Here is a 16,438-nt window from a genome sequence, read left to right on the forward strand (position 1 = left end):
GTTGAGTATAGTGTTAACTAGCTAGTGGTAGGCTAATGTTAGCTGCTGTTGAGTATAGTGTTAACTAGCTAGCGGTAGGCTAACGTTAGCTGCTGTTGAGTGTAGCGTTAACTAGCTAGCGGTAGGCTAACGTTAGCTGCTGTCGAGTATAGTGTTAACTAGCGTCTCATGCAGCGGTGTTTGTGTTTCCTGTATCGTCTTCAGAGCATCAGAGAGAAGAGCAGACATATCAGTGGCTCCAGATTTCGGTAGCCAGGGTTGGCAGGAAGAAGATTTTTACAAGTAAATGTTCCAATTAATGATCCAGGCAGCACATTCTCGTCTCCCTCCTTCATTTTACAGTCCAATGGAGGCTAGAACGGCTCCGGGTCAAACCTCAATATGGAATGGATTAATCTGCGTCATTTTTTTTTTTAACTCGTTATTTTTTCTCAGATTAATTAATCGAAATTAACATGTTATTTTGACAGCCCTATTTTTTTTTGTACTTTATACATCTATTAGATACACAAAAAATATATATAACACACTAAAAGATGGGCAAAATCCAAAAAAGCATAATAGGGGCTCTTTAATAATATGTTCAGAGTGGATTATAATGTCCTATTCATAATGCAATTCATTTCATGATTTGTGATAATAATATTATCCAGTGTACTTGTTCTGGTTCCTTCTCCCTTCTCTGTTTGTGTAGAGAAAAATGTACATTTGGATGACGTTCTGCCTGTCTGTGCCTCTGTGGAGTCATTTCAGTGATCCTGCATGGTTTTTTGTTATAGGGCTTGCTGTATTAAGGGCTTTTCACATGGGGAGCATCACTCACAGGGCGAGTTATTGTTGATAGCTAAAGTTAGCCAAATTATCATAGTCATAATTAAGGACGTTACCCGATAAATCCAGTCTTGTGCCAATGCTCTGACAATAAAACGCCCCGCTGTCTATTTCCTGATTATTTTCCTTATATTTTAGTGAACTCACAAATGGAAGAATCAGTCTTTCGTTCCTTGATTTGTGCTTGATCTGCGCGTCGCTCGCGTGGGGAAAAGTTCAACACAATTCAACTCTTGCGGCGGGCGGGCGTGTGCGCGTGACAAGCACAAATGCGACAGTTTCACAGGATTGCGCCCGCTTGTCGCGTCCAAGTCAAACTGCCTGCACCTCCCTAGCTGCCCGCTAGCCTCTTATTGAAAATGAATTACGAGGCACAACAATCATCATCTTTTAATTAAAGATGATTCAAAAATTAAAGACTTTTAAACAAACTTTCTGTCATATTTGCTGACACTGACCCTATGTTCCAGTAGAACTACATGAAGCAGGTCATTTAAAAAAATCCGGCTCCTCTGGCTCCACCTACAGCCTGGAGTGTGATTTGCAAAAATCCACCACTCCCTGTTCAGATGCACCAATCAGGGCCAGGGGGGGGTTGTCTAACTGCGTGTCAATCACTGCTCATGCACACGCATTTCATAGCGTCCTCACTTCCCCCTTCCCCGCGCACGAGCTGCAGATAGGTTTCCTCCTCTTCCCCCCTCTTCACACGCGCTCTATTGCTCTAATGTGCACAGCTCTCCCTTGTGGGGGGAGGGGCTTAGGAGACCGTTTTGGGCTTTAGCAGAAAGGGGGGAGGGACTGAGAAGTTGTCGATGTTATATTTTTTTGGCTAAGTCCTGGATCTTCACAATCCTACCTACAGCACCGCAACGCATAGCTAAAAAGAAAAAAGGGGCATTAGCCCTATTGCTGCTTTTTTTTTTTTTTTTGTGCTTGAGCACTCCCTGATCTGTGCACGTGCCTGGTGGTCATTATAAACAGTAACGTTGTCTCAGCACTCCCAACTTTGATTGCCTTCATGCGTCCCATGGTGTCCATTCTCAAAACAACCAATGTTTTTATCAGCTCAAATTACAGCGTTGAACCGGACCAAACAGCAATTCCTGTGCAACAGATGAGGTGTTTTGACAAACGCTATCCTTTCATTTTATAGATTTTCTTTTTCTCTTCATGATCTTTGATTTTACTCAGTGTCAGGTGCACACAACAACCTCCATACATCTAATGCAGCATTCAAACATTTGATTTAACATACAGTACAGTGTGTAATCTGTTAACTGTGTGCTCTCAACTTGTATTATGTTTTTGTTTTGTGGAGCAAACATGATAATGCTGTTTTTATTTTGTTTGTTTGTTATGAACTCTGGGAGATTAAGTTTTTGGGCCACCTCCGGCTGCAAGGCCTGAAAGGAATTATCACGATGGAGCCCGAGGGTGTGGAGACAGAGGAGGAAGCGGCCTCAAATGCTTAGGCATATGCTGAATTGATTCAGTTCTTGGACGATAAAAGTTTATCGCTAGTGATACGAGAGGCTGCCGATGATGGGCGCGCAGCGCTAAAGATTTTGAGAGACTATTATGCAGGTAAAGGAAAGCCACGAGTGATAAGCCTGTACACTGACCTCGCTTCAAAAATCAAGCAGCGAGAGTGTGACGGAATATGTTATTCGTGCGGAAACTGCTATCACGGCATTGAGAAATGCTGGAGAAACTTTGAGTGACGGGCTGCTGGTGGCTATGGTTCTGAAGGGGCTTCCTGAGACGTTTAAACCGTTTGCCATCCATGTAATGCAATCAGATGAGACAATAACGTTTGCCGAATTTAAAACGAAGCTTTGAAGCTACGAGGACATCGAAAAGATGCGTGCCCCAGCCGCTGAGGACAACGTAATGGCGGTGTGTGCGCGACAAAGGGCTGCGAGACCCGCCAGTGAAGGCCCAACTGAACGTGGAGCTGAACGGGCTGCAGTGGACGTGGAGTGCTATAGGTGCAGCCTGAAAGGACACATGGCCCGCGCTTGTCGACGCAAACTGTGGTGCAGCTACTGCAAAAGCAACACACACCGCGACAAAACCTGCAGAAGGAGACAGCGCCAGGACGCAACATGGATGGCCGCTGAGGAAGTGACCGACGAGTACGTATTCCTGGTGACCGATGGGGCGGCAGGATCCCAGCCAAGCAGCCAGGGTATCTGCATGAGGGGCCTGATGGTCGACTGCGGGGCAACCTCGCATATCGTCACAGACATCGCCAAGTTCAAGAGGTTTGATGACGAGTTCCAGGCCGGGACGCATTGCATGGAGCTGGCTGATGGCACACGGTGCAAGGGAGTGGCAGAGCGCCGCGGTGATGCAGAGGTCTGCTTGATGGACAACCGAGGACGCCACCTCAAAACAGTCCTGAGACGGGCGCTGTACATTCCCTCTTACCCGCAGGACATATTCTCGGTGCAAGCAGCGGCTGCCAACGGAGCGACCTTGACTTTCAAGAAAGGTGAGGACATTCTGGTCCACAAAGACGGTACAAAATTTCCCATTCATGTACATGATAGACTATATTACTTGCATACAGTACCTGATGGATGTGATGACCAAGTTAAGGGATGTTAAGATTTAAAGACATGGCATGAGATACTGGGACACTGTAATTTTGATGATGTACAGAGGTTAGAAGGTGTTGTTGATGGCATGAAAATTGAAGGTCCAATAGACAAACCTCCATCTTGTGAAGTGTGCACCCAAGGCAAGTTTACGCAAACCAGAAACAGAAAGCCTGATGCTAGGGCTAAAAGACCTCTAGAACTAGTGCACACAGATTTGGCAGGTCCAATTAACCCAGAGTCCAGAGAGGGGTACAAATATGTCCTGTCGTTCACTGATGATTTTTCCAGTGCAGTGTTTGTATATGCCCTTAAGAATAAAACTGACACACTACAAGCAACAGAGAGTTTTCTTGCAGATATGGCCCCATATGGTAAAATTCAACGTCTTAGATCAGATAATGGCACTGAGTTTACTGCAAAGCATTACAAAACTCTGTTGGTTAAGAATGGTATTAGACACGAGACCTCTGCACCATATTCTCCCCACCAAAATGGTACAGCAGAGCGAAATTGGCGCACACTTTTTGACATGGCACGGTGCATGTTGATAGAGAGCAGATTACCTAAGGGTTTGTGGCCTTACGCAGTGCAGACAGCAGCCATAACCAGGAACAGATGTTTTAACAAACGCACCAAACAGACACCAGTTCAGATGTTAACAGGAAGACGGCCCAATCTATCTAGGATGCAAAGGTTTGGTTCAGAGTGTTTTGCTTATAAACAAGATAAAAGAAAGCTAGATCCAAGATGTGAAAAAGGTGTTTTTATTGGTTATGACAAAAGCAGTCCAGCATATCTTATCTATTTCCCTGAAAGCAGAAAAGTGCAAAAGCACAGGTTAGTCAAATTTATTTCTAAGACCTGTGTTGAGCAACAGACTCAGACCAACATTGTTGATGATGATGATGATCTGGAGCAGAATAGGACTAATAGGACTAGGGCTAATAGGACTAGGCAGAATGTGACTGCAAGTCCAGTAAGTGACCAGGTTCCAGTCAAAGAGGAGGAACTGAGTAGCAGTCCTCAGACCCAGACAGTTGAAGCTATGCCTGAGCCTACAAGGTACCCTTCTAGAGTGAGGAGGAGGCCAGACTATCTCCATGACTATGTTTCTCACCAGGCATCTGATGAGGAAACTGATCAGGTACAGATTAAAATAGATTACTGTTATAGAGTGACATGTAACATACCGGTAACTTTCACAGAAGCTGTAACCTCAGACAGATCAAAAGAGTGGGCCGCAGCAATGGATGAGGAGATGCAGTCACTTAGAGAAAATAACACATTTACCCTAAGTAGCTTGCCTGAGGGTAAGAAAGCAGTGGGGGGTAGATGGGTTTATGCAATCAAGAACAACATAGATGGATCTGAAAAGTGCAAAGCACGTTATGTGGCAAAAGGATACAGTCAGAAGAAAGGTGTAGACTATGAGGAGACATTTTCTCCTACAGCTAACTTGACAAGTATCCGAGTGATAATGCAAAAAGCAGCGCAAGAAAACCTGATTCTGCACCAAATGGATGTTAAAACTGCCTACCTGAACGCACCGATAGACCATGAAATTTACATAGAACAGCCAGAGGGCTATGAGGTGAAATCTGGCACAAATGAAAAATTGGTTTGGAAATTAGAAAGATCATTGTATGGGCTAAAGCAATCTGGCAGAAATTGGAACAAGGTACTTCATGAGTACCTAAAGAAAAACCATTTTGAGCAGAATGAAGCTGACAACTGTGTTTATACATGGGAAACAGAAAATGTAAAAGTGATAATTGTAATATGGGTTGATGATTTGTTGATTGCTGCAAGTGAAGAAAATGTTCTTAAGGATGTGAAGGACATGATTACAGAAAGATTCAAAATGAAGGACTTGGGCAAACTAAGGCATTTTTTAGGTATTGATTTTGACCAGAGTGACAACTGTGTGAGAATGTCACAAACAAAATATGTGGGGAAAATATTGGAAAGGTTTAACATGCAGGATTGCAAACCTAGATCGACACCCTGTGAACAAAAATTGGACTATACCAATGGTGCCGAAAAGATGACTGATGTGAAAAAATATAGAGAGGCAGTGGGAAGCCTCATCTATCTGACCATCTGTACTAGACCTGATTTAAGTTTTGTGGTAAGCAAACTGGCACAGTATTTCTCAGAGCCAACTGTTGAGCAATGGGCCACAGTTAAACATGTACTGAGGTATCTTAAAGGTACAATTGACAGAGAGCTGTGTTACAGAAAATGTAATGAGACACTGGGAATAGAAGCATACAGTGATGCAGATTGGGCGGCTAGTAATGACAGACGTAGTACAACAGGCTATTGTGTAAGTCTAACCAAATGTGGTGCTTTGATTTCATGGAAAACCAAGAAACAACCCACTGTCGCACTGTCCACATGTGAGGCAGAGTATATAGCCCTAGCCACAACCATACAAGAGTGTCTCTATCTTAAACAGCTGTTAGAAAATCTTGATAAATGTCAGTACTCACCACCTAGGGTATATGAAGATAACCAAGGTACAATAGCCTTAGCAAAAAATCCCGTGAGCAGACAAAGATGCAAACACGTAGATACCAAGTATCACTTTATTAGATCTACTGTAAATAATGGTACAATTGTGTTAGAATATTGCCCAACTAATGAGATGGTAGCAGATGTATTGACAAAGCCTGCAACCAAGTATAAGTTGATGAAGTTTGCTGCATTCATTTTTGGAAAATGATGTTATATTAACAATGTGAGAGCAAGTGGGGGTGTTAACTGTGTGCTCTCAACTTGTATTATGTTTTTGTTTTGTGGAGCAAACATGATAATGCTGTTTTTGTTTTGTTTTGTTTATTGATTAATTTTAGACTATCCTGAGTTGATTGAATGATTAAACAAGACACCTGTGATAACGTGGGTGTGTACCTGTACTGTGATTGAAGTGTTGAATAAATCACCTTGTGTGAGCGCAGCTGAGCTGTGTGTTCGAAGTCAGTCACGTCGCTGCGTCTACTCTGTTAACAATCGCCTCCCTGTGGCTGGCTTGCCAGCAGCCAAACTACACGGAATGCTAAAATTACTTCTCTATGTCTTTGTTGGAGAAAGAGGAGAGGATATAGATAAGATTGCCTCCCTGTCTCTGCTCTCTGATTGGCTGGCGGATAGCAAGAAGGCTTTCCCCTTTAAATAGATTTCCTGTGATGGCAAGGCAAGGCACGCTGGCTGCTCACGCTGGTGTTGATTGACAGGCAGGCAGAGAGACAGCCCAGACAGGATCGGGGCTGTTTGGGAAGGTGGAGGGAGACTGGAAATGTCCATTGCTGCTACTTCCTTTTTCACAGCCACACCCGATTTAAAGCAGACATTAAGGCTTCTTCTTTGTCTATGTCCCTTTTTATTGTTCATAAGAAGTACAGAATCTCACAACAATTACTTGTGTTTGCCTGTAAGAAGTAAAGTAAAGGAGCAGTAATATTTAACACACTTTTTGTTATATTTGTAGATCCCTACAGTCTTGTCTACATCATTGTGTTGATCCATCTGAATGAATAGGCAACATCTTCACATGTGCTGTAACACCACTGAGGTGTAGGAGCTGCAGTTTACACCTTATAATTGGTGTTCAAGAGATAAGATAAGATAAGATTTTTTATGTGTTAATACATGGGCAAGGAGCCCATGTATTAACACATAAAAAATAAGTGTAGATTGGCCAGCGCTGGTGTAATGTGTAACCTACATCGATCCATATCTTCCAACATTTCCGGGGGGAGGATACCCATGCCTCCCCTACATTTTTTAATGTCTTTTCTATGTGATCTTCATGCATCTCTGCATTCAGTGCACTGATGTCTCCATGCTGACAGGTTATTTGGCCAATTTGAATGAATTTGAAATGCTGTCTCAGCTAATTCTTGCTTCTCTGTAACATTCACTGTCTTTCTCAGTGCTTTTAGGCACATTTTCAGTTCTTCCACTGTATTCTATCTCATCCCCTGAGCTGCCTCTTCTGACAAAAGTCAACATCTTTCTGATGCGTCAGTTTTTTATGCTCCCATTGCCTTCTGTGTCCTTTATAAACGATAATATCCTCAGGTACATTTAGTTTGTCATCTCTTTCAGTCTATCGAACTATCTTTGCAGATTCACTCTTGTCATAATTTGTCTTTCTCTGCCTGTTTGTTCTTAGCTGCCTGACCCCCAGTCTCTGTTTCACTTCTAATGCCTGCTTCAGTTACATTAGTATTGATAGACCATCAACCCTCGTTCGTTACTTGTCTTGGGTCAACAGACGTGACTGCCTCCTCAAGAAGTACAGATTGATGTCAGTATCACTATCAGCCCTTGAATGTGTGTGCTTTCTGCCAGCCACAAGGGCAGTTCAGTTCAAGTTTTTAGTAATGTGCTCTCCGTGCTCGATCCGTTTTAGCTCCTCGTGGGATAGGCTGTTCTTATCATATCTTTGTAGCTGCTTAGGCCCACCACCCTGTAATGGCCTCCGTAAGATGTATTCAGTTGTCTTCCCAGGCCGGGCCCATAGGCTTCACACTCTGTTTACTACAACAGACAAATTACTGTAATGAAGTCCCATCCGTTACAGAGTAAACGGAACAACAGTTGCACCCGGGCCCGGGCTAGCAGATAGTGAACAGTGGAAGAAATGCACAACAATTCAATCAAATTAAGCATCAGATCATTATGGGGTATGGTTAGCATGAGCATTATTGTATCGGTATAGTAACAAAAAAAAAGATTGCATCTACATTAATAAATCAATCAATTTAATGTGCCACCCGGTGAGCATGCTAAATGACCCAAATCAAACACTCCCACGATGTCCGTGACCTGTTCATTGTATAGTTCATATAGTGCATTTTTTGAATTTGCTTCTGGAGGAATGTAAACAGCAGCAACTAAAACACTGGTGAATTCTCTGGGCAGATAACATGGTCGTTAAAAATTCAATGTCTGGGGAACATTGTCCATCAGCTTGGATTAGGTTGGAGCACCAAGCATCATCGACGGAAACACATAGTCCGCCTCCGCTCGTCTTCCCGGTGTCTTGCGTTCTGTCCGAGTGCAGTAGCTTGATCCGGGATGTTATGATGGAGCCAGGTCTCTGTAAAGATGTGGGTGCAACAGTCTCTGATTTCCTGTTTCCTTTTCCTGCAGCCGGACATTAGCCAGGAGTAGGCTGGGTGTGTGGAACAGCCTTAGGTCCAAGCTAGGTTAACCTAGCTCTTATCTCGCCTATCTTCCTCCTCTTTCTAGGAGGGTTGCACCACTTTTAGTATTGTTTTGTCCTGCTGTGTCTGGATGGGGGGTCGACAGTTATTGTCTCAAGGTCTACTGCACTTAATCCAATCCCCACGCTTCCTTTTCCAATGTTGATGTGTGTATCTCTGTCATAGGCCGCACTTGCTTCAGTAATAAAGACGAAAAGGTAACGCCTTAAAGCAACACCAAAGATTATTTTGTACCTTAAAATAATGTTTCCAAAATTGTTTCAGTGGGTCATCAACTCGTAACAGGGTGAACGGCACTTCTGCATTCGCTTTGCAGCTCTCTGTCAGCTACACTGTAAAAAAAAAAATCGTAAAAAAACGGTAAAAAGTCTGGCAGCAAAGTTGCCAAACACTTACCGTCAAATTACAGTAAAAAACCTTACATTATTTTACAGAAAAATTCTTTTTTTAAATACAGAAATTTCCTGTAAATATTTTCTGTATTTTTACAGTCTAACTATTGTAGAATTAAAACAAATTCTTGTTATAAAACATTTCTAGAATGTTAAACAACTGTATAAATCTTTATCAAAACTAAGAAATATTGCAGAAATACCTTAAAATTACATAATTTAAATGAAAACTGCTGTTTTCATACGGTTTTCTTTGGTAAATTCACAAGATTATTCAATCCATCCACAAGAACTCCCTGTTAAAGTACAGATTCCTGGATGTAAAACACATAAAAATTATGTAAAATGACTTTCAAATACCCTCCTTTAGGCATTTATTTTATGATTATCCAATCTATTTACGGTAAATTCCTGTTTAATACTGTTTTTTTACTGTACAAAAAAGAGAAGATAATGGGATAATACCTTCCAGAAACATTGTAATAATAGTCATTACTTTATATAGACAATATTTGAGAGTATTTACAAGCAACTCTCCAATATAGCTACATACTTTTACCATTAATGTATGTTGTTTACTTTAAATAAACATTCATTTATAGTTATAAAAGGCAACTCTCCAGTATATTTACATACCTTTACCATTAATATACGAGGTTTACTTTATATATACAAGCAAATATCCAATATATACACATAGTTTTACCATTATTGTATGGGTGTTCACTTTATATAAACATTATTTGCCCGTAATAACAAGCAACTATCCAATATATCTACAGACTGTACCTCATTATTGTATGGGGGCTTACTTTATATAAACTGTTCTTTATAGTAATTACAAACAACTATCCAATATATATATATATATACTTTTACCATTATTGTACGGGGTTTACTTTATATAAACATAGTTTTATAGTAATTTAGAAGCAACTCCCCAATATATCTACATACCTTTACTATTAATATATGAGGTTACTTTATATAAACATTGTTTTATAGTAACTTAAAAGCAACTATCTGGTATATCTACAGACTTTTCCTCATTGAAGTAGGGGGTTTACTTTATATAAACATTATTTGACAGTAATAACAAGCAACTCTCCATTATATGTACATAAATGTTTATTTTATATAAACTTCATTTGACAGTAATAACAAGCAACACCAATATATCTACAGACTTTTCTTAAAGTGCATGGGATTTACTTCATAAACATTATTTGACAGTAATTACTATTACTAACCAATATATGTTCACAACTTCCTCATTAGTAAATGGGGTTTTGAATGTACAAAAACCAAAAGGGCTATATGTAAAAGTGCAATTGCATCAACTACTTTTACACGCAATAAATATATAATTTTTTCTGCTGACATTTTACAGCATTGTCCAATCCATTCACTGAAGATCCCTATTTGAGATGTATGAGATTTTAAGATGTATCATAACCAGAAAGTATTATAGAATGACCATTTACTGCATGCTTTACAAAGAAATGCACTATTTAAACAGTGCTATCCTTAAAGTTCACATATGAATAAACTTATGGGAGCAAAAACTGTCTGGTACATTGAATTATAGCAAAAGGGGAACTATGGGCAATTTGGGAATTCATACATGTGTGTTAAAAATGTCAGTGAACATGAACAACTCTCTCCAAAATCTAAAAACTCAAATTTGTGATGTCATCTGATATAATGTCTGGAGCTTTTCCAAAAACAGTGAATTGAGAAATATTTGAAAGATGACACTGAGATCACCCAGGGGGATGTTCGGAGGTAACGGGTAGAGTTTCTGTTTCAGAAATAAAATGCTAACATATAATAAACCTCATTTGGTTTTTTTTTATTCTACAAAATTAGTTTCACATTCATTGTCTATGAAGCAGCTTAGTAACCTGATGACATCATAGTTTGAGTCTTACATTTCTGGTTTGTGGCTTCGCCAGAGAGTAGCTCTTAATCAAAAATATCAGAGGTGAGATTAAAGACCATTGCACACCAGGGACGATTATTTCGCATGTCAATATATTTTTTCGAACTGTTGTTTTTGTCACAAGTAGTGTTTACTTATGAGGATCACCAAACAACAACACGGAGGCTGCTGTCCCAACTACAGACTGTACGTCAGCAAACTTTATTACTCCTTTCAACCTTTACAATGGCAGCGTATGCCAGAAACATTCTTTCCGTTTTTACCTTTCACAATAAGCCCGAGACATATGCTACACTGTTTTGCAGAGGGAATTCAATTGAGTATTAACTGTATACTCAATTAGAGTTAGAGGAAACTCAATAAATAGCTTACAGTAGCTTAGTGTTACAGCTTTTCCTGGGACGTATCTGAAGTTAACCCCCGTCCCTCCACTCAGCAGCCTGGAAACCAGACAGGACACCTTTTGGTGCTTTTGAGGAGTTGCTGCATTTATTTGTTGTCAAACTGCAGAATCTAGCTGCTGTACAATCACTTCATATCTTCACCACTAAACGTTAACTCTCCTCTGCTCCGACTGCTCTCTCTTTCTCGTCCGCTCACACCACATCTTCCGTCACTTTCTCGCTCTCTTCAGCATCTGTCCTACTGACATTGTAGATGAGCTGGTGTGTATATCCAAACCTTATATTGAAAACTGTCACAAATTTCCATTGCTGCCGGTGTGAATAGTTTTGATGTGAAATATTCACAGGCGATTATTTTGCATATTGGCGTCGCTTATTCGTCACGCCCCCAGTGTGTAACGGTCTTAAGTCACACGTGCAAGTCACAAATCTTAACCTTCACCGTCTTGAACAAGTCCCAAGTCACTGTGTTTAGACTCAAGTAAGGCTGTACCAACAAAAAGGGGTGTAACAATGTTACAAATCCAAATCCGGTTCGTTTTATTTACAAGCACAGACCAGGTAAAGCAACCGTTAACAATGCAGGGGCCCATTTCAGGAAGGAGGTTTAACAAACTCTGAGTCTAACCCTGATATCTGAGTTGATTTACCCTGAGATGGGAAACTCTGAGTTTTCAGTTTCAGGCAGCATGAATGGAGCCATGATACTACGATTCACCATGGTAACAACCACAAACAAACTGGTGGGCAGAAATACTGCACATACAGTGAGTTTGAACATGTATTTAGTTAAAAAAGCAACACAGCGGCTGCTTTAAAAGAGAGAATTTGCGTGGGAGAAAATTGCTGCTAGAGTAAATGCGTTAGTTCCAATATAGTGTATTAATATCATATTTAATCATAAGTATAATATTACTGGTGAAATGGTATTGAACCTATAATCTATAAAAGTCCTAGGCCTACTAATCCCATTCTGAGGCTGCAGCACCATCATCAACAGAACTATAATTCATAATCTTATATTTCAAAGGGTTTACATCGTTCACCTGCAATACTGTGGAACTCTTTTTTAATGGCTCTTACTGGTTTGTGTCCAGGGAACACTACACAAACGTTTAAAAAAACGTTTCAGAGTGAGTCACACTCTTCTGACGGCGCTTTGCTACAGTAGCTTTACCAATATGCTCTGCATCACCAATGTTGTAAAGAAAACTGTTGTTTGCAAAAAAATGTAATGTGACACAAATAATGTGCTGGGATGTAGAGCATGTCCACGATGGGTGACGTTAATGATATGAGGATGATAAGGTTATGTAAGCTACATAACTGATAGACTGGGAAGAAAAAAACGGTACCGCTCAAATAGGTATTTATCTGAAAATTAAAATGCGTCGGGGCCTCAATATCATCTCCTGACGTATGTTTAACTCCCTGCAAAGTAATACAGCTTCTACATCACCGGGATCGTCGACAAAAGGACATTGCATGTTTTGAGAAAAAAAAACGTTTTATAATCTGCCTAACATGGTTAATAAACCAACCCTGTTTTTTTATTCATGCCGATAACAAACTGCGCTAAAATGCGCCTGATACAGACTGCAATTATGAATGATGAAATGAAAGAGAGCTGTGTCAGAGGGAGGAGACTGAAAGAAGAAAACCTGTTCCCGACTAGGTTAGGTTCACAGAGTCCGAGGTTAGGTTACTCTCTTTCTGAAACGGAAAACCCAGAATTAGCCTCATTTCAGGGTTAACAAACTCAGAGTTTTCACTAAACCTGCTTTCTGAAATGGACCTGTCATTCGGTACCTCCATTAGCTGTACGTGTGTTTGTGAACTCCTTTGCTGCCTCCTTCTTAGCCTCTGCTGGGCTCCCTCTTGCTCTGGGCTATCCTTTTCTCAGCCATCTGATGCACGAGTCTTCAACTTCACCCAGGCTATTCAGACCGTAAAGCAGGTTCTCAGGCTGACTGTGGGAGAGCTGTCTGGTCTGTTGATCCTTGTCAAACTGAACACAGAATGAGAGCCATAACATGGGTGAGAAAGATGTGGTAAGGTACAGATGATAACGTGTAATACAGTAGGGTGAACATCTATTTACTTTAGCTTTCTTTATCTTCTTGATCTTCTTATCTTGGTATTCTTTCTTCCATCTTGCCTAAACAAGGATTAAAGAATTAGGGTGAGATTTGAACATTACTGTAACAGTAGTATACATAGATTTATTTGTGGAGGCTTGCCAGCATTGACCACCAGGTATTTATTTATTTTGATTTACAGCAAAAATTAAACTTAAAATACATATTTAATTACAGACTGAGTGCAATTGTCTGGAGGAAGAAACAGTTATAAATAGAGCAGGTGGCCTATATCTTATTTCTGAGTTTGTTCAATTCCCTGTCCATTTATTTTTATGTGGAAAGCGGGAATGGAAATATTCTCTCTGGAAAGACAGAATGGTAATGTTAAGTTGGACACACTGAATCATGAGTGAAAATAACGATCACGTTCAAATTAAGATGTTGTGGTCCACAAAGCAGACGCTCCGTTTAATGTCAAGTTGTAACTTGTTGTTGTTACAACGTGTGGTTCACTGTTCATAAAGTAGAACCAACGTAAAGTTAGTCAGCTGAGATAGCTTATGTAAGCTTGAGGCATAACCTAGCTAGGTGGTAACGTTAAATGGCGGGTTACCGGTTAGTTAACAGTAATGTTAACTACTAGCGTTAAGAGCAACGGAGCGTTATAACGTTTCTTTAATTACTAGTATTAGCTAGTACCCAGCAAATCAAGCTGACCTGCTAAACTGTCTAACTGTCTAGTTAACTGTTATATATTTAGCTAGCTAGCTAAAATTACGATTGGTGCATGGTTCACATTCAGGGCTAACATTACATAAGGACAGTCTTAATGTAACTTTAGCTAACGCCAGACACACTTTGATAAGGCACATAAACGGCAAATGCTAACGTTATCCCTGCTGACATTTTAAAATTGTGAAACGTATGCAAGTGTTATCTTAACTCGTGTCCAGTTGATATCTCGTGAGGAAACTGCATGTACATAAAAAGAAAAGTATTACTTTACCTTAAGTGAAAGCTGAATTTGAATCATCGTAGAGAAGTCCTGACTCCTGCGTTACATTATTATCCACACTGTCTCTGCGTCGAGATGAGTTTGACGTTAGCACAGCCCCCCATGAAGTCAAACAATATCATTGGTCAAGATCGCCTCTGCCCCATGATTCATCCAATGATTGTGCAACATTCAATTATTTGAATCTGCGCGCACTTTCCTGAAGCACGTAGCCTAGACTAAAGAGACCATTTCTGTTTACATTTCTGTTTTTTCAACCATTTTAAGGTCTTACATCACTTCACGCCCTGATTATCAATGTTCACGTTGATGCTAGAAGCCTTGGTTGAACTGTTGAGCCCTAGCATCCCTTCCCAGTCTTTCACACATTGCATGTATTGCTAAATTGAAAAGAAATATATTGCACACCAATGTAAAGCTTTATTCATACTGTGTCCTCCCTGTCTTTATTCACCATATATTACCTCAGCCCATGAAAAACTCTTTGTTCCCTTTGACCTGTAGAAAGTGGGGAGAGGCAAAATGATTTGAGGGAGCAGTAGACTGCACAATGACCTTGCATTTTGTTGAACACTGTGACTCACTTTGGGTCTTAATATTAAGAAAAATTGTTTTAACAACAATTTCAACTTCATAAGGAAAAGAACATGTATGCTACATATTCTATTTGAAGTACACCAAATACATTAAAAAGAGGTCTGTCCCGCATGCATATTAGTTTCTGACTGTGGGGAATTGGGAAAAACAGTAAAAACGTCCCCAAATTTCTGAATTGCTTATTTTCATAACATTCACTGAGCCTTGCCTAAAACAGTTTGGAGTTTGTATTGGAAGACTCCAACGTTTTTAGAGTGGATTAACAGCCTTTTATGAAAAGCCTACTCCTTCAGTTTTGAAATGAAATCACAGATAATTTCTCAAATAAGCATAATGTTGCAGATGTCCATACTGTTTGTCGGTAGGCATGACTTTCATAGGAGGGGACACACTTTCCTATCAACGCAGGGTTGAATTAAACTGTATGAGGGTTGGAACTAGCGGAACAAGTTAGGTTAGGTGGTGTGCAAGTTAGGCAAGCAGGTACATACTGTATTTGAGGTACTGGTGTGCATTAATATTGATTTTCCACCCCTTATAAAAGTGTAGCATAGCTGTGGCACAGGCAATCCATTTAACTTATTAATGTTACACCTTGCCCAATATGTGCATCAATGCCTGTGTAACCATTGCAAGTCAATGGAAATTGTATTGTAATTTCAGAGGCAGGGGTGGTCAGATCACCGAGGTCTTGGTGAGGCATTTAAGGTACCGGACATGCATGAATATTCATTCTACCCCACATAAGGGGGAAGCTCATGCTCTGAGCTGTTTGCATGACATAGACAGGAACAAACATCAAAAGCCAGAGTGGACACAGTATGAGACATCACCGCAGACATCAGCAAAGTAAGCAGTCAATGGAAAAAGATGTTGGGCCATGAATCTGAAATAGGCCCATGGCCTCCACGGAAGTGAAATGAGGCAAGAACATCAGATGGCCCCTAAAATATTAGGATGGTGAAGATGTAGGCTTAGCCAGGCTGTAGGCTGCCTGGCTCTCTGTGTACTGTATCATCATCCTGTAGGCCTATAGGGTTGTGGGCCTATGTGATGTGAACTGTGGCTGCACGATTCTTTTGTCAACTAATTCACCAGACCAAAACATGATTATATAGTGATGAGCATATCACAGACTTGGACTAAAATAGACATCATGTACATCCAAGGCCTGTAGTTTAGGTTGACTCTTGTCTCTTATGCATTCCCATAACTGAAGCTATGGCTTTGTTTCCACAAATATTTAGGTGAAAGAATGTTTATTTTTACAAAGACAGATCTAAATACAGCATCTTTGTCACCAGTGGTGATTTGGTGCAGTAGTCCTATAGCTTTT

The 16,438-nt window shown here is 40.4% G+C and overlaps 1 protein-coding gene across 3 annotated transcripts in view; it reads left to right on the forward strand.

Moving 5' to 3' along the window:
- Nucleotides 1–16,438, forward strand: part of arhgef4 (Rho guanine nucleotide exchange factor (GEF) 4) — a 196,806-nt gene that overhangs the window by 119,079 nt on the left and 61,289 nt on the right. The window lies entirely within an intron of this gene.

This window comes from Sander lucioperca, chromosome 23 (assembly GCF_008315115.2).
Source record: "Sander lucioperca isolate FBNREF2018 chromosome 23, SLUC_FBN_1.2, whole genome shotgun sequence".
Classification (NCBI taxonomy): domain Eukaryota; kingdom Metazoa; phylum Chordata; class Actinopteri; order Perciformes; family Percidae; genus Sander; species Sander lucioperca.